The 20,119-nt window shown below is 36.7% G+C and overlaps 2 pseudogenes; both read left to right on the forward strand.

Annotated features, from left to right (window-relative positions):
• Nucleotides 1-10,837: 10,837 nt before the first annotated feature.
• On the forward strand, nt 10,838-12,461 carry LOC149261880 (putative potassium transporter 12 pseudogene; annotated as a pseudogene).
• Nucleotides 12,462-16,609: 4,148 nt separating this feature from the next.
• Nucleotides 16,610-17,195, forward strand: LOC149261881 (scarecrow-like protein 1 pseudogene; annotated as a pseudogene).
• The last annotated feature ends 2,924 nt before the right edge of the window (nt 17,196-20,119 follow it).

Raw genomic sequence — 20,119 nt, forward strand, 5'->3', positions numbered from 1 at the left:
ACCTAACCATGTGAAGACACATGATAATACATGAACATTTCATCATTCATCCCAGGCATAGTGGGGAAACCAACAAAGGCCGTTACATGACCTTGACACCATAAAAGAGACAAGAAAGACATAGAGACAACAGATCTAGACCAAGATTTAGAAAAGACACCAGCAGCATCGGATAAACATCTTGTTAGATCAGCAACTAGAATTGCTTTCTGAGCTCCTTCTTCTTAAACCAACAACCAAAACATCTGAATGCCAACAATGCTTTATGAGACTTTTGAGCTGCTCCCCCTGAACCTGTGCCTGTTGCACTCCCTGAAACTGTGCCTGAATACTTCTGACATTCCTATTGCTGTTCAGAACTTCAGAGTTTTCCTTTGCTGTTCAGAACTTCATATACGCGTTTTATCCTGTATAAAACAGCGTATGTACGCGGATATTCTTTCTGCAACAAGCGTCCAGCATACACGCGACTTACTCACCATAAATCCGCGTGTATACGCTCATATCCCTTCCGTAACCTGCGTATACCAACTTTTCTGTAGAACAAAACAAATTTCAACAACAGGATGAAGCATCAACTACTCCCAGCTTTTGTCTGAGATATTCAAAAGTTTCCCTGGGCAGTGGTTTTGTGAGAATATCAGCAACTTGCTCCTTAGAAGGAACATACTCCAATTTGACCTTCTGCTCAAGCACTTGTTCCCGAAGAAAATGGTACTTGATTGGTATGTGCTTGGTCTTTGAGTGCATGACTGGATTCTTTGAAATGCTGATTGCACTTGTATTATCACATAAGATAGAGACAGGTGGAGTGCAAGTGATTTGAAAGTCCTGCAAGGTCTGCATCATCCAAAGAAGTTGTGTGCAACAAGATGCTGCAGCCACATATTCTGCTTCAGCTGTAGATAAGGCAATCGAACTTTGCTTCTTGCTGAACCAAGACACTAATCTGGAACCCATGAAGAAAGCACCTCCACTTGTGCTTTTCCTATCATCCACACTTCCAGCCCAATCTGCATCTGTGTAAGCATGAAGAGTGAGATCTGTATTTCTAGGATACCATAAGCCATAGTTTTGGGTCCCTTGAAGATATTTGAAGATTCTTTTGACTGCCTGAAGATGGGTTTCCTTTGGGTTGGCTTGAAATCTTCCAACCATCCCTACTGCATGAGTAATATCTGGTCGAGTACCTGCCAAATAAAGCAAACTCCCAATCATGGATCTATAAGTGGGTTGGTGAACTGCTGCTGATTCATCATTTGCACTGAGGCTGCATCCTGTAACCATGGGTGTACATACTGGTTTTGATTCTTCCATGCCATACTTCTTCAAGATCTGCTTGAGGTATTTGGTTTGAGACAAGAAGATACCTCCTTCATTTTGTTGGATTTGCAATCCAAGAAAATATGTCAATTCTCCAAGAAGTGACATTTCGAACTCTTTCTGCATAACCAAGGCAAAGTTTTGACTCATAGTTTCTTCATTGCTGCCAAAAATAATATCATCTACATAAACAACAAGAATTAGCAATTTGTTATTTTCAACTTTTATATAGAGATTGCTATCTGTTGATCCTTTTGAAAAGCCTTGTTGGTGAAGATATTTGTCCAACCGATAGTACCAAGCCCTTGGGGCTTGTTTGAGCCCATAGAGAGCCTTTTTCAATCTGCATACAAGGTTTGGATCATTCCCAAGAATGAACCCATCTGGTTGCTCAATATATACTTCTTCTTCTAAGTCTCTTCTATTCTTGTCTGCTCCTCTGGTTCTTCTTGAGATTCTTCTTCTTCTTGAGGTTCTTCTTCTTCATCATTTCGCCTTTGAGAGTAACCTTCATCTTCTTCATGATGAACTTGCCTAGGAATATATCCCTTCTCATCAACCACTATATCAATACTGTCAACAATTCTGCCAAGTCTTTTATTGTAGCACTTGTATGCTTTGCTATGTGGAGAATAACCAAGAAGAATGCCCTCATCTGCTCTAGGTTCAAGTTTGCCAAGTTGCTCATCAGTGTTCTTAATATAACATTTGCTCCCAAAGATTTTGAAATGCTTCACGGAAGGAGTTTTACCACTCCAAAGCTCATGAGGTGTTTGAGTGCTGTTTACTCGGACATTTGTTTTGTTAAGAATGATAACAGCAGCATGTGCGGCTTCTCCCCAGAAGGTTGCAGGAGTACCTGATTCATCGAGCATAGCACGAGCCATTTGTTGGATAGTTCTGTTCATTCTTTCCACAACCCCATTTTGCTGAGGAGTTCTAGCTGTAGAGAATTCTCTTCTTATCCCATGTTCATCGCAGAAATCGAAAAATTCATTTGATGTGAACTCCCCACCTCTGTCAGATCTGAGGCACTTGATTTTGTGTCCTGATTCATTTTCAGCCAATGCTTTGAAGGATTTGAATTTTTCGAATGCTTCATCTTTGTGCTTCATAAGCCCTAACCAAACAAACCTTGAGAAATCATCAATGAATAATATCAGATATTCTTCTCCTCGAGGTGTCCTTTTCCTAAATGGACCACATACATCTGTATGGACTAGCTCAAGAGGTAAGCTAGCTGATCCTTCCTTCTCTGGAAAGTTAGTTCTGGTTTGCTTTCCAAACTGACAAGATTTGCATATGGTGTTTTCTGGAATTTTGATATCTGGAAGATCGCGAACTGCCTGATATTTGCATGCTTTCCTTATTTGTGAGAAGCTTAGATGTCCCAACCTTCGATGCCATAACCAGTGCTCTTCATCCTTGCTAAGATAGCATTGTTGTTGTTCTTCTTCAAATATGTACAGATTATTTGGAGTTCTTTTGCCTTTGAGAACTGTTTTACCTGTATCAAGATCACGAACAAGACATCCATTCGATCTGAAAATAACCTCTGTTTTTTGATCACACATCTGGCTGACACTTAGAAGATTATGTTTCAATCCATCAACATACAAAACATTTCCAGCCTTGACCTTTTCTTTTAAAGGAGCAATACCTTTTCCTTTTATAGTAGCAGGAGTATCATTTCCAAAAGAGACTTTCTTTCCCTTTTCTAAAGTAGAATAAGATTCAAGTTTTTCTTTATCACCTGTCATATGTTTCGAACATCCACTGTCAATGTACCATAGATTTTCCTGTCCTTCTGCATAAAATGCTATCCCACATCTTTCTGTTTGAGGTTCCTTTATTCTCCATGTTTTGGTGCTTGTGGCTTGTTCCTTTTTCTCCTGAAACCTGCTCCTGCATTCAGAGTCTTTATGACCAAAATTATTGCAAATAGAACATTCAACTTCATTTTCAAGCACCGAAAAGTTGTTATAGGTCCTTTTTGTAATCCCTGTCATACTTCTTTGTTTTTGAGCTTCCCTAGTCATGATTGTTTTATATGCAACACATTGAGCTGCTCTGTGACCAAAGTTGTGGCAAGAAAAGCATTGTCCATTGAAGAAGCTTCTGCGGTTATTGAATCTACCAGCCAACTGATTGTAATTTCTATTTTCATCTATTCTTGAGCCAAACTGAGAAGATTTTACCTGTGGTTGGTTGTAGCTTTTGTTCATCCTTAAGGAGGATTGTCCCTGATAGTTTCTGTTTGTAACTCGTCCCTGCTTTACCTGATTATCTTCATTGTTCTTCCGCTCATTTCCTCTTGCTGTATCAAGATAACTTTTTGAGGTGGATGCTTGAGAGGTTTCTCCATTATAGCCCAAACCTGTTTTGTTTAGAGGAGACCGCTGCACACTAATAATCTCATCCAAGGTTTCAGATCCTTTGACAAATTTAAGATTAATAGTTTTTGTTTTCTCAATTTCTTTTCTGAGACCAACAATTTCACCTTCTAGTTTTTCAAGATGTTTTTCCTTTTCATCAATCTGAAATTGCAAAGTATCAATAATCACATTCCTTTCTTCTATGCTTCTCTTGAGTCCAGTGATTTCATTATAGAGATTATCCACATCTATAGCATCCTCATAATCATCATCTTCAAATGCCATTAACAGCTTATATTTATTACCTTGTTCATCTTCATCACTATTTGATAAGCCATCACTATCTTCATGGGTGTAGTAGCTTTTCCTATTTGCACTTTGTTTCTTGTTCCATCTAGCAGGTTCTTTTCCTTTATCCTTATAAGGACATTTTGCAGCATAATGACCTACTTTCCCACAAGCAAAACATTTGAAAGGTAGCTTACCTCTGAACCTTCCAGAACCCCTTTGAAGATTTCTGACAAAATTTGATTCTTCTTCCTCTTCTTCTGGAACATGGCTTGCTTCATAGTAATCTTCTTTTCCTGATGCCTTAAAAGCAGCTTCCCTTCTGTCAGATGGACCTCCCTTTCTCATTTCATAAGCGGTTAGAATTCCATGTAGCTGAGACATAGTGAGAACACGGAGATTTTCTTTTTCTTCTATTGCAGATACTTTAGATTCAAACTTGGGGGATAAAGATCTTAGAACCTTTTGAACTACTATAGTTTCTCTTATTTCTTCACCCAAGTTTTTCATACAATTAACAATCTCATCTACCCGGAGAAAATAATTAGCCACACTTTCATCATTATACATCCTGAGAGTCTCATATTGAATCCTGAGTGTTTGAAGTTTAGCTTCCTTTACCTGTTCATCTCCTTCATAGCTAGTGATCATTTTGTCCCATATTTCTTTTGCTGATTTGAAGTGCATGACCTTCATGAATTCTGTTTGAGATATACTTCCTAATAGGGTAGCGACTGCTTTTGCATTTGTTTCATATGCCTTTTTTTCATCTGGATCTGTAGGAGTAGCTGAAGGAAAAGCATAGCCTTTTTCTACAATGTCCCAAACTTCTGTACCAAGAGATTGAAGATATGCAGTAACTCTTACCTTCCAATAATTGAAATTTGTTCCATCAAAAACCGGTGGCCTGATTGATGCTTCTTTCTCGTAGTTGCTCATGATGAATGATCTTCCTTCAAGCGATCAAGCTTCTCTGAAGGACCTGCTCTGATACCAATTGTTGGAAATAATACTGAGAGGGGGGGTGAATCAGTATTATCAGATTAATCAAACTTTTAAATGCCCAAAAACATATACGCTACTTCAGTTAAGTGAACCAGCGTGTACACGCTACTGTGACGAAGTAAAACAGCGTATAAGCAGAAAACTCACAATTTAGTTGGCTTATTCTTCAATTAAGTGCATCAGGACATTATTCATCATATTAACAGTAAACATGTGCAGTATAACAGAACAGATAAAAAGCCACACACATGAACACCAAGATATAAGGTGGAAACCCAATGTGGGTGAAAACCACCTGCTGCAAGTTGTCTCTATCTTTCTTAATATGAAACTTCAGTTTACAATCTTTTGTACTGGTGCAGCCTTATACCAGTACGCAGGCTACAACCTGCAGAAGGCTTCAACCTTCTCTCGTTCTCCAAACTTCCTTGGAAGGGAGCTCCAACCCCCTTTGCTTTTGTACTAGCCAAGATACTAGTACGTAGGTGCTGACCTACAATCTTCCTTCTTCCAGGTATCACTTTTCATACATTTTCAGACTTGGATATTCCTGAAGCACAACATTACAATCTGAAGACCACAATTCATTCAATTTTCACAACAGATCATTGAAGCATAAAACAACCCAACTTTGAATCACTGAACCACTGAACCCTGTCAATCACCAGTTACCAGAACACAGAGCAGACTACAGAACTCTGTAATAACAGTCAGACCCCACTGTAAACCAAAATCAAGCTTCAAAAGATATACGCTACTTTAATGAGCAGAAACCGCGTATACACGCCCTTTTACCGAAGCCAACCTGCGTACAGATCTAAAAATAAACTTTCTCAACTTGCAGCTGTACCAGATATTAGTTAGACTCAGAACGTAACATTGCGACAATATGCAGATCTAGAAATACGCATAATCAACCATATCATGATAGTGCATTTCAAACCATTAGATCCCGATCTATCCTTAGATCTAGTCTTCCATTAACCGATGTGATCTCTCCTTGGCTTAGATCAACCAACTCAGAACCTGCATATCAGATCTCTTTCTCTCTTAGATATTCATGCCTTGTCGAAAGATGATATTTGCCTAATGATCTTCTTCTCCTTATATAGCCTTAGGCCTTTCTCAATACCAAGAGCCAAAACCATAGTAACACAATACCATCAACTTTAAAACTAGGGATCGACACGCCCGTCGAGACATAATGGTCCGAAATCATAGGCACAACTTCCAAGGTCTAACCACCATGAACCAAAGGAACCTTTCCACATACACGCGCTTTTTCTGAATCGAACTTGCGTGTACACGCGACTTGGGCTTAACGAAACAGCGTGTATGAGTTTCCTTGGCATGCTGTACTGAGATCTGTCTTCTGATTAAGTTGCCATCACCTGTACCAACTTCTGAGCACCTGTACCATCCACTGAGTGAGTTGCCATCAAGGACAACACTTGAACCATAATGCCAACAATTTCCTTATAGCGTAAACAGAAGTAAATAACAATATTGTAGGGTGAAACAAATCTAGTGAATGTCGTATTAACTTCTAGCACAGACACAAGCATGTTGTCAATAGCAACATTGCAATGTAAAACTAATCTGGTGCATGCTAGATTTCCTTCTAGTATAAACAAAAGCAAAATGCAAGGTGAAATAAATCTAACGCATGCACTGTTCTTGTGTTTGTGCGAAAAGAAAATCTAGTGGCACGCTCAATTTGTTTTACTTTGCAATACATGTGTTTATGCTAAAAGGAAATTTAGCGCATGTTGGATTTGTTTTGCTTTGCAATATTGGTGTTTGTGCTAGAAACAAATCTAGCACACACTATATTTGTTTTACCCTTCAATGCTTGTATATGTGCTTTTGTTTTACCCTGCAATTCTTTTGCATTTGCCTTACACTAGATTCATTTTACCTTACGATCCTTGTGTTTGTGATAGAAGCAAATATAGCGTGCGCTAGATTTGTTTTACCCTACAATGCTTTTGTTTGTGCTAGAAACAAATCTAATGCGTGTTGGATTTGTTTTACCATGCAATGTTTTGTTTGTGCTTTTGTTTTACCTAACAATGCTTTTGTTTCTATTTTTCCCTACACTAGAGTTGTTTTACCTTACAATAACCAGGTCTATGTTGGAAACAAATCTAGCGCAGTGTTTGTGTTTGTGCTAGAAACAAATCTAGTGGACGCTAGATTTATTTTACCCTACAATGTTTTTGTTTGTTCTATAAACAAATCTAACCCACATTAGATTTTTTTTACCCTGCAATGCTTGTGATTATTCTAAAAACAAATCTAGCATACGCTAGATTTGTTTTACCTTACAATGCTTGTATTTATGCTAGAAACAAATCTAGTGTGCACTAGATTTGTTTTACCCGTCAATGTTTTTGTTTGTGCTAGAAACAAATCTAGCGGGCATTAGATTTGTTTTACCCTTTAATGCTTTTGTTTGTGCTAAAAACAAATCTATCGTGCGCTAGATTTGTTTTACCCTGCAATGTTTTCGTTGGCAAAATAGAATTTTGAATTAGGCATTGGTGCAACAAGTAGCTCTCCAGAGCAGGTCGGTTGATACTCTGCAAAGCGGTAATAGAAGCAATTCTTGTTTATTGGTCACTGCTTGCTTGTGTTCCTCTGGAAATAATACACAAAATTAAACAAATCTATCTAAGATACTTGTGGGCAGGGGAACAAGATCGTCACCCATTTTCACTTACAGCATGGTCTTCCATAGCCATTCCCAAGCAAATGGGACGATGAGGCTTAAAAAATATCATTTGGTTCTCTAAGGCTCTTGCTAAAAAAGGTGTCTGGAAATTGCTTCAAGTTACGAGGTTGTGGCCGCAAGTCATAGCAAACAAATATATTTGCCCCTATTCAACAATGGATTGGATTCATACTCCCAAGTGATTTCCACCCTCTGGATCATTGGTTTGGAAAGCTCTTAAAAATTACGCTTCAATCATACTACAAGGTCTCAGATGGCGAATTGGAGATGGTACAAAACTTCTTGTAGGGAAAGATCCCTGAATAGGTTGTGGGGATTCTCATATACTCTCTGATCAACTGATCCAAGCTCCTTCACACTCAAAGAATCTTCTTCTTAAATCAGGCCTCTGATCATATGGGTGTGATGGGTTGCCTAGCTTGGAGGCAATTTGTTGACCTACTATTGGAAGGGGCTCTAACTGAAGAATGGAACAAATATATTGAAACTCTTAGTCATAATATGGTATCTCTCTCAAATTCTAAAGACACTCTAGTCTGGTCAAACACCCCCTCGAGTAGCTGCAATCCCAAGTTTGGTTATTTGTCTTTAGCCCATCAACCTCAGGCTTACCCTCCTCCCTGGTGGGTTAAAAAGATCTAGAATCAAAACTATTCGCCTAAAACTAAATTATTCATGTGGTTTCTCCTTAAAAACGAAGTGCCAACATGGGATATCTTACAAAAAAGGTTTTTCTTTATGCCCAGTAGATGCCCACTTTGCTTGAGGACATCCCACATCTTTTCATAAATTTCCCCTTCACTATCAGAGTATGGCTTGAAATTCAGAAGTATATTGGTAATTCACATCAATGGCATGGGGACTCTGGATATGTGTAAAAAAATGGCTATAAAGAAAACATCCAAAAAACATATGAGCTCTCCCTTTGATGGTCACTTGGGGCATATGGCTGGAAAGGAACTCCTCCATTTTTCGAAAATCAAGGACAATCCTTTCTCAAAGTCCTTCCTAATATTTCCTCCAAATGTCTTAAAATGCAAAACAAAATTCAAACGTCATCCTTAAACATCTCCCTTAAATATAATGTTGGACCATAAATTCTTCACTTTTATTGTTATCGGCTCTGGAATGATTTTTCTATATGCAATTATATAATGAAATATGTGTGCACTAATGAAAAAACATTGAGTTTCATTTTTCATAATCACAAACAATGAAAAAAGAATCACACGTAACTAGCATCATTTTGGAAATTTTATATTTATTAAAAATCTTTAACATGTTTTCCTCCCATATCTCATAAAAAGGTGTGAAATTTTTTATATACTCTCCAATAAGCCCAAGGATCGCATACCTTTTAAAACTTTGCATTACCATTATATGTTTCTCCTTGAAGATATATAATATGTTTCTTCTTTAACATATATATTATGTTTCGCATTTCTTAATATTTGACAAAATACTAAAGTTGAAAAGAATATAAAATCTCACTTTTTAGAATATTTTATGATATAAGAGATTGATTTAAGTGATGTTTTGGGTTAGGAGAGGTTAGCTTTATATAATAAAAGAATATTAACAATTTTAAAGTCTAAATTTTGACAATTCAACATAATTTGGCTTTACATAATAATAAAAAAGAAATTAAGAATTTTTATTTCATATATCTTATTCATAACATTTTAATGGTTTATTCATATAGTAATAAAAAATTCATATTTATAGGCAATTTGAAAATGATAATTTTAAGAGTGTTTACATCTAAAAAGTGCAAGAATAGTTTGAGATATGGTAGCACACAGTGTCCCATCATTGTGAGTTTTTAATACCATGAAAATGATCATTTAAGAGTGTTTACGGCGAGGGAATAGTTTGAGATATGATAGAACACATTATCCCATCATCGAGTTTTTAATACCATGATTGTTCACTAGTGAGAAAAAATCACATGGAGAGAACACAGAAAAATAACCGAATGTAGAGAATTAAAAAAAAAAAAACAAAAAACAAAAACAAAATTTGTAAAAAAAATCATAAAACAAATATTATATACTTTTAAATTTTGTATTTGTAATTTAACTTTAAAAAACAAAAAAACAAAAAAATTAGTAAGAAAAATTCATAAAACAAATATTATATACTTTTAAATTTTATATTTGTAATCTAACTGAAAAAATTAACATACTCGTAGAGGAGCTAATTTATTTGTAGATATTTCCTGGTACCTAAAGCCATCACTTATATTTTATTAATTTATAAATAATTTATATTTTATTAATTTATAAGTAAATAAACAATTAACACTGTAAATTGTTACACAATTAATGCTATATAAAAAAGGTTAAAATTTTATCTATGATTTAGAATTAATGTTTTAACACGGTCTACGATGAAGCCATTATCACCTAAATCAATTTAAACTATCTATGATTTAATATTCAATAATCCAACAAAACTACAATGAACATCTTCCACGAGCTTATCATCTTTATAACATATATTGCTTCAGCTGAGATTCTAGTGTGTCAATTTTGTTTCATAACTACGGGTTATCGCTCTGTATAATTTTATTGGAATTAACGTGACCTCGGAGAATTTCTCTGATGAGATAAGAAAAACGCTCTGATCGAAGGATGGTAATGTATTCATAGAAGTCACTGGAAAAAATCATTTGGGTATGAGGATTTTCAAGATTTCAATGGAAATCTGGATGTGGGATGCAATGTTACGATGTGGGTCGAAGAGATTGAGCTCTTTCTTTTTCTGGATTATGGGATTTGAATGCAGGAGTTGTTTCTATGGATGATAAAATTATGAGATTGAGGATTGTGGTCTTTGAATGCAGAAATTGCTTCTTTGGATGATAAACTTGTGCTTTTTTTATAAACAGTTGTGGGGATTCTCCTAAGTTTTTATTGATTTCTCTTTTGTGTATCATTCTTGTCATTGTCAACCCCATTATCATATCAATGTCTGGGATGAGAAAGACAGGGATGGGATCAGTGAGGGCTCAATGTCTTTGTTGTCATCAGAGTCCAGGTGGGTTGATGGCAGTGAAATGGAAGGGTAATCCCCAAGGTGGTTTGTTGACGATGATCAGACATGACACAAAATGAGGCGTGGGCTCGTTCTGAAGACCAAGTGAGTGGATTCCTTTGATGTGGAGGCCATGGAGGTGCCCGGTGTTCATAAGGGCCATGATAAGGACCTTTCATTAGGACGGACGCTCGGCTTGGCATTCCAAACACTTGGAGTGGTCTATGGAGATATGGGTACCAACTCCTTGTATGTTTTCACTAGTGTATTCATCCAAGCTCGTACCAAAGGAGAGGAAGATGTTTTGGGTGCATTAGCTTTAGTGATGTACACAATAGCCCTCATCCCTTTGGCTAAATAGGTGTTCATTATGCTCAAAGCCAATGACAATGGTGAAGGGGGGACATTTTCCTTGTACTCTTTGATTTGCATATATGCAAAGGTCAATCTGCTCCCCAACCAGCAACCATCAGATGAAAAAAATTCCAGTTTCAAGCTCAAGTTGCCCACCCCAGAACTGGAAAGATGATTAAGAATCAAAGAAAGCCTTTAGAGAAGTACAAAATTGAAGACCCTACTGCTACTCTTGTTTCTCATGGGTACTTCCATGGTAATTGGGGATGGCATAATTACACCTGCAATATCAGTCATGTCTGTTGTTAGTGGCCTGCAAGATGAAATATCTAGCTTTATGAAAGACACAGTGGTCATTGTCTCAATCATATTCCTGGTGATCTTGTTCAGCATAAAACAATTTGGTACAAGCAAAGTAGGCATGACATTTTCTCTGGCACTCATGATATGGTTTTTCTCTATTGGTTCTATTTGACTTTACAATATTATTTAACATGACATAACAATTTTAAGGGCATTCAATCCTGTTTATATCTATTACTTGTTCAAGAGGAACACTATCAAAGCATGGATGTCCCTAGGAGGTTGCGTGTTATGCATAATAGGAGCTGAAGCTATGTTTGCTGATTTGGGTCACTTCTCAGTAAGATCCATCCAGATAGCCTTCACATGTGTAGTATTCCCATGCCTACTATTGGCTTACATGGATCAAGTTGCATATCTTATGAAGCATCCCTCTGTGGTGGAGAAGGTATTCTATGCTTCAATTCCAGATGGTTTTATCTAGCCAGTCTTCGTGATAGCTACTGTTGTTGCCATGATTGCAAGCCAGGCAATGATCTCGGCAACAATTTCATCTATTAAAATGTCCATGGCCCTAGGATGCTTTCCCAGATTGAAAATAATTCACACATCCCGACGGTTCATGGGTCAGATCTACATTCTTGTCATCAACTGGGTTCTAATGATAATGTGTGTCTTGGTATGTGATTTTTTTAAGAGCACGGTCGAGATATCAAATGCATATGGCATTGCAAAGGTAGGGATGATTATGGTGACTACAAGCCTAGTGACTCTTGTCATGGTTCTTATATGGGCAAAAAATATATTCCTTGCGGTTGGATTTCCTGTTCTATTTGGATCAATTGAGCTGATTTATTTTTCTGCAGTTTTGATGAAAGTGGGGGAAAATGGTTGGATAAATGGTTTTTTCCACATGCTTCCTTCTTGTGATGTACATTTGGAACTATGGAAGTGTTCTGAATTATCAGGAGTTGTATATCTTGTTGGTCACGGAGATGTCAAGGCTAGAAAGGATTCATGGTTTCTTAAGAAACTGGTTATAATCTACTTCTATGCTTTCATGAGGGCAAACTGCAGGGCAGGCCCTGCAAGCCTCAATGTACCTCACACCAATCTCTTGCAAGTTAGCATGACATATACTATCTAACTTGAAGGTTTCCATGAATCAGACATGCTGAATGTTTTTCAAGGACCAAGTCACAACATCAATATGGTGATGGATAACAAAGATTTCCTTGAAGGTGGCAGAGATGAAGTGAATTTTAATGTGAAGTTAATAATCATAAGTTTTGTTGTCGACCAAGATCTTCATTACTTAGTCCTTGATTTTGTTTGATAGAGAATAATAGCCATTCCTACGATTAATCACTGATATTTATGAACAAAGACACCATTCTTTTTTCAATGAAGATGATAGGTGGTATTTTATATGCATGGTTAAGCCTAAGATAAGCCATGTTTTCTACATAAGAAAGTTATATTAAGTTATATCCATGAAAATGAAAGGAAGATGACATTGCATGTTTCCTCGTATAGCTAACCATCGCTCAATAACTTTGGATGCTTCTCCACCTCATTCATTACATCATTGCTTAAGAACCTTGGATGCTTCTCCATTTTTTTTGACATCATGTATTGATTATGTTGTTGATGGAGGTTTTACACTAAGTTTTTCAACATCGAGGCTTGCACCATCGGGGTTATTAGTAAGAATCTCATGAGGTTTGCATAGCCATGATTATTAGAATCAAAATAGTAGGATTTGCACTAAAAAACAGTTCATAGAGCTTTCCTGCTAGGGAGAAAATCACAAGTTCAACTTCTGCAGTGCAGAGCACCGAGAGCTCATAAGCTTTCTTCAGCAATCCACCTACATTTGGAAAATGTAGCCTGCCTGCTGGCGATGTTCTCAATCCTCTTCCTCTGCATCTTTCCCCTCACTATTCTTGTATGTCCTCTTTCGTTTTTCCCTCCAAACAAACCCTCTCAAATCGAGAAAGCAGAACAACTCACTCGATGAGAATCTGAATCCAATTATCGCTTCTAACGATAACCCAATACGATACCAGAAGTGATTACACAAAACCTCATTGACTCTTCATTTGTTTGGAAAAGAGCCAAGCATATACTTCTGACGAGGGTTTCCGTCTCAAGTCTGGCTCGCAGGACGTCGCTTAGTCAATTGCGAGAAAAGTTTTCCACCTGCCTGTCACATACGGTCTGTCACACTATATATTAAAATCAGGGACAATCCTTTCTCGGAGTGGACAATCCATTTGAATGCATTGATCAATGCTTTGTGCAACGCTGGTAGAGTGGACCATGCAAGGAACTATCTAATGGAGATGAAAAAATTTAAATCCTGATATAGTTTGCTATAGGACATTCATTGGAGGCCTATGCAAGTTGGGTATGGTGGATGAGGCAGTGAATCAACTGGCGATAATGATTAGAAAGGGTCTCTCACCCACATATGCTCTGTACTATTCACTCATCAAAGCTTGCTGCAAATCAAAGAAAGTTCAAGCCACTGCCCAGATACTGAACCAAATGCTTAGGGAACGTGTTGTTCCGAGTCATGCAAGTTTTATCTATGGCATGCATCATCTTGGGAAGGTAGGAAAAAAAATTGAGGCATAAAAAGTTCTTGAAGAAGTGATAGATTGTAAATTCTCTGTACATGTTAAAGTATACACAGAAGTAATGTCTGCTCTATTTCAGACCAGTGAAGTGGAAAAATCATTACAATTAGAAGGCAAAATAATTAGAAGAGGTTGTGAAACTGACTTTTTGACTCTGTAAAACAGTGTTTCTCTAAGGGAAAAATTGATGAGGTATCCAAGATTTTAGAAGGCATAAACCAAAGATATCTGGTACAAGGTATTACATTATGAAAAAATTGAAATGGTCAGATTTATTGTTTTTCCAAGGAGACCACTCTTGCTTGAAGGAATGGAGAGGGCTCTGCTCGTAAGAAAGTACTGAACCAAGACCATTGTCAAAAAATGTTGAACCAAGAGTATTGTTAAAAAGCAATGTTGCTTAGTTGCATGAAAATTTAATTGTCCAAAATTTAATTTTGGACTCTTTGCTGGCAAAATTTCATATAAAGGTATGCCCTTTTGCCTTATAACATGATGATTTTAATGAAAATGGAGGAAGGGAATCAATTTCAAAGAATCAACTGAAGTTAAAAAATATTAGATTATCAATTATAATCCATAGGAAGGGAGGAAAATAAAGGGTATGGTTGTGCTTAGCCTAAAACGTTTGCCTCTCATTTGAGAACTTTGCAAAAACTCAACTTTATTTCTGAATCTATAAACACAACTCTAAGTTTACATCTCAGTTTACAGGTAAAGATTCGGTTTAAAGCAAATCTAGAAATAAGAATAAGCAAATCCAGAACTAAGAATTTGAAGCATTATTATTGTGGCAGAGCAAGGCAACTAAAATTTGAGTGCGTGGGAACAAAGTGGGATCTAGAACATGGAAAACTCACAAAAAAAAACAGCAAATATTGTGGAAAGCGGAAAAGAGGAAAAAGAGCATCATTCCTTTGTTAATTCTCATACATAATACAAATTAGATGCATGGTGTGAAGGAAAATGAAATTTACAGGTTTGTGGTTGAAATTTATTGGTGTATCTATACGTGTGGCCCCAAATCATTTGTAGGTATCATACCTGTAATTATGGGTAAGGCCATATTTAATTTGATTTATTTGAAACTAGGTTTGTGGTTAATTCCAACCTAGGAAAACTTGATATATAGGTTCAATAACCTTCTTGTGTTGTATGCCCTCATTGTGTAGGCTCAATAACCCTCTTGCTGTGTGTGCCTTTGTTATGTGGGCCAATAACCCCTCTTGAGAGGATGCCTCATTCGAGTTCAACTCGAGCTCTCATTTGTCTCGTCTCATCTTGTGGTTGGAATTTTCCCACACTCTTGCATCTATGTTTTAACTTTTAACTTTTCAGCACAATTGTACTTGGGTTTTGCTCTCTCTGGTGCACTTTTGAGGAGGCTATTTCAATATTTTGGGTGAGATTTGATTCCATCACTTCTCTCATTGACCCTTGTAAATATCAATGGTCGTAGGTTATGTAACAAATTCACATGCTTTCATAACTTCCAGTGTTGTAAGTCGCAGCTGCAATAGCAGTTCATTGTGGCACCATAGGTTTTGGTATCAAGTTCTTCTGGATTATCTGCAATTAAATCCATTTCTGGTCATTATTTCAAACCTTCTATCAACAATTCATTTTCAGGACAAGACAATGTCAAGGAAATTAACACGCCTCTCTACTGTTATTTATATTAATATTTATTCAACTATCGTTGGTTGAATGACTATCAACTTTTCCATAGAATTCATCACCCCATAACTCTTTCAGAAACCATTATATTCATCTTGTTCTTAACAGAAACAACCCCCCAATTTTAAGAGTTGTTATCAAGCGCTGGGAGCTATTTCCACAAATGCAACATTTTGGCAAACATTTCTTTATCCACCCAGGACATACACATTCATTTATCCATTTAAGGCATGTTCACATTCAACAACATTCCAAGAAAAATACAGTGAAACATGGCATGTAAACTAATGCAGCCTTGCAGGTACACACATATCTATTACTCTTTCATATTCACAAACTTAACCTATCAATTGCTCGTCTGTATATTCATCGACTTTCAAACTTAATAAATAAAATCAGCCCAAGACAGACTAAGAGTAAGACCTAAGAACTATAATTATCATGGACACCATAAATAACATGCACGAACCAAAGAGGGCCTACAAGGCATAACACTAAAACCATTGATGATGTCAATAACAGAGTGCGTGAGGATGCCATCCCATCATACCGAGAACTTCCAGATTGGAAAAATTTAATAAATAAAATCAGCCTAAGACAGTGACTAAGACTAAGACCTAAGAACTGTAATTATCATGGACACCATAAATAACAAACACAAACCAAAGAGGGCTTACAAGGCATAACACTAAAACCATTGATGATGTTAATAACAGACTGCAGGAGGATGCTATCGCATCATACCGAGAACCTCCAGATTGGCAAAACTTTGGGCACATGTAATGCCTTATAAACCACTTCATCCATACACACATAATTAGGAGGGGAGTCTTAATGTGGAATCAGATCCCAACATAAGGATAAGCCACTATATGGATGTGGACTCAGATGTCCAACCATGGATACTTAAGATAAATCCATATGAGGTTTTAGTAGTAAACTTTGCATTCCAACTGCATCACATGCTCGATCAAAGTGTGTCTACAAAGAACCCATGTGACCGGCTTCTGAGGATGGTGAAGTCTCTCAACCCTAAAGTAGTCACAGTAGTAAAACAAGAGGTTAACACTAATAATACACCTTTCATCCCCCGGTCCATGGAAGCATTAAACTATTACTCATCAGTGTTTGAGTCGCTAGATGCTACACTTAAAAGGGATAGCAGAAATCGTATGAATGTTGAAAAACAATGCCTTGCCTGAGACACAGTGAACATAATTGCTTGTGAGGGAGAAGAAAGGATTGAGAGGTATGAAGTTACAGGAAAATGGAGAGCTAGAGTGACTATGGCAGGATTTAGTGTATATCATCTCAGTGCTAATGTTAAGGACACGGTTAAATCTTTGCTCTGTTAATCATATTGCAATAGCTATAAGACTAAGGAAGAAGGAGGAGCTATGTATTTACTATTTTGGATGGTTGGACAAAATTCTCATTGCAACATCTGCTTGGCATTGAGAGGCAAGGACTATAAGAATGTTCTTGTACAAGAATTTCTTATAATTTATCAATACCATTGTTGAAACTGCATGTGACTTTCATGTGTGTCAGGGAAGAGTTCAGAAACCTGACACAATAACTTATTATAGGGGTAAAAGATGAAACTAATTTAAGGAAACAATGGTTTTTACCTGTCCTGTTCAACCAGGGATAAGATAGTTATTCGTTTGTATTTTGCTTCCTTATCCAGGTAGACAGGAAAATGCTAAGGCTTGCTAAAATCAGTGATATGCCGGCCTGCACAGTGGGTAATTGGATAGAGATAGTTACTATTTAACTTTCAGGAACTTATACTTCACTAGCTAAAAAGTTTTGGATTTTTTTTTCTTATGACCTTGAGTACAGAGTCTCATAATCAACTAGAAGAAAAATCAAGTCTATCTTTCAATTGCTTGTACCAGGACTATATCACGGATATTACAGCAATAAAAGAAATAATTCCAGTCTATAGAAAGGTAGCATAGTAATAACATACTTGAGTTTTCGGGGTGCTTCAAACAATCTCGTCCTAAAGATAGGATTCCAGGTTGTTTGCAGATTTTAATTGGTGAGGTTGGCTCTAATTTTGGAACTTTGTTGGCTCTGCTGCAGGTATCATTTTGCCCCAAATCTTCGCCAAGCCTTTTTCATGGACTCACTAAAGGACTCTCATTTTCTGCATCCTTCATATGAGTAAACCTTCGACCCAGCACTGGTTTTCAATACAAACTTTCAAAGAGAGAAACTGGCAGTTTGGAGCAGGTTACAAGACCTCCTTCTATAATGAACAGAGATGACCCCGGAATGTGGCAAAAGTTCTCCCCTTCAGCTGGTGCTAAAGAAAACAAAGAGCTTCTCTCTGAAATCTCTAACGGCGTGCTTGGATGGCCTAATCTGACCAAAACTACAAAAATGTACCATGAGTTTTCCTCTACGTTGTTATATTGTGAAGGATAGTGTTTCCCTCAATTACTAACCGTTCCAATAGCCCCTGCTTCCTGATCCATTAGTTTTGACTTCTCCAGACACTAAAGAGCATTAACGATTCTATTCCATTACACAAAGATGAGCTGGAAGGGAAAACCCTTCGGAGCATAGTATTTCATGTTGAGGTATCAAATTCTTGGTTCCATGGAAATAGAAACCGCATGAAGATATCTACGAACCACTTGAACATCAAAAATGTTCAGTCTCAAAACTCTGAAGTAAATTTGTAAAGAATGTAGCATTAGCTTTCTTGGCTTAGTGAAATCCCTAATTTTCTATCCTATTTGCCTGTCTTAAAAATCTCACGAAAACCTGTAAAGATTGTGCCATTGTGTACGCTTAGCCTCTAAAAGCCCTAGCTTTCTATCTTCTTCTGTGTAATTTGAATAGAACACCATCAAATACCAGAATTATCAATTCCCATTCTCCAAAACTTTGAAATGTGCGGAACTGAGACAGAAATCATTCAATCAAACCACTCGAAATGCATCTGAATGCTGATCCATTAACTTAAAGAACTTCTTCCCAAACTCTGTCGTTTTTTAAACAAAATTTTGAGCACAACCTTGTCTAGTCCATTTATAGAGAGCGTTAGTTTATGAAATCTTGCCTGTAAGCCAAAATAGAGTCAAAATTTTCCATTGAAAGCTCAGAATAACTGAACCAGAAAGAACCCTTGTGAAATTTGCTGCTTAAAACATTGTTTTGAGCACGGCCTCTTTCTTCAGATTTAGTTTAGATAATATGGTAGCTTATTTAATGAAATATTTCCAGAAAGTCGAAATATGGCAAATTTTTCCAATCAAGAACTCTAAATAATTTCATTAGGACAAGGCGTAGAGGATTCATGACGGCGACAAGAAAATAATGGCGCTTTGCAATTTTAGCACTCTCTTGCAGAAAAATACCTTTTCTAAAATCATTTTGACCACGAAGAAATGCAGATGAACTGTTGGAAGTTGTGCAGAGAGAGATCTGGTGGCTCGTGGATCGATTCTGGGGCAATGTTTATGCGATTGCAAACCATGATTGTTCAAATGCGAGCTACTGAGCTTGTTGAGAGGGATACGTGGAATGGCGCCAAACTACCAAGAGGATTTGAATTTAAAGGCGGGATAGAATATCTACCGTCCGATCATGTCATCGACGGCCATATATTTGTGTTTCAGTAAAACGGATTTTCAAAGAATTTGAAATATTATACATTTTATAGAATTTGAAATATTATACATTTTATTATTTAGGCTGAATAATAGTTTTACTTTGGAAAAATAATTGGGCACATCAAATAAAATATTGATGCGACGGACATAGAACTCTGAAACAATAATGCACCCTTCTCTTACTCCAAAACAATAATGCACCCTTCTCTAGCTGATGTGTCAATGATTTCTTTGAAGTGGAACTTAAAGAATTAAGTAATTATTCATTATTAAATTGGGATTTTATATAAATTAATTGATTATTTATTAATGTTAATTTCATTTTATAATTTTATAGTAATTTTTAATAGATTTTTGTTAAAGATAATTATTTGAGCTATTATTGTATCAAGATTTTTGTTGTGTCTTTTATTATTATATTTTAATCCACTTTAAACATGCTCAAAATATGCTTTCATCTTCATTTGTGGAGATTATCTACTTGCATATTCAAAAAGTTTTGATGTAGTTTTTGCCTTGAAAAATGATTATTGTGATTGTAATGGTGAGAAATTATTCTATAAACAGTGTTAAGGGTTATTTAGAATAAATGAGAAATTCTTTTTGAATATATAAGACTAATCTTTGAGAGAATAGATATATATTCCCTAATTATCACATAAACAAGGGGTTAATCTTGCATTTAGTGCTTTATCTCTGTGGAGTTTCGCTAAACAAAGGGAATACCTCCTCCTGCGTGACTTCGATTGTCCC

Source organism: Pinus tabuliformis, chromosome 6, assembly GCF_031772625.1.
Source record: "Pinus tabuliformis cultivar Carrire ecotype Pingquan chromosome 6, CPIR1, whole genome shotgun sequence".
Taxonomy (NCBI): Eukaryota; Viridiplantae; Streptophyta; class Pinopsida; order Pinales; family Pinaceae; genus Pinus; species Pinus tabuliformis.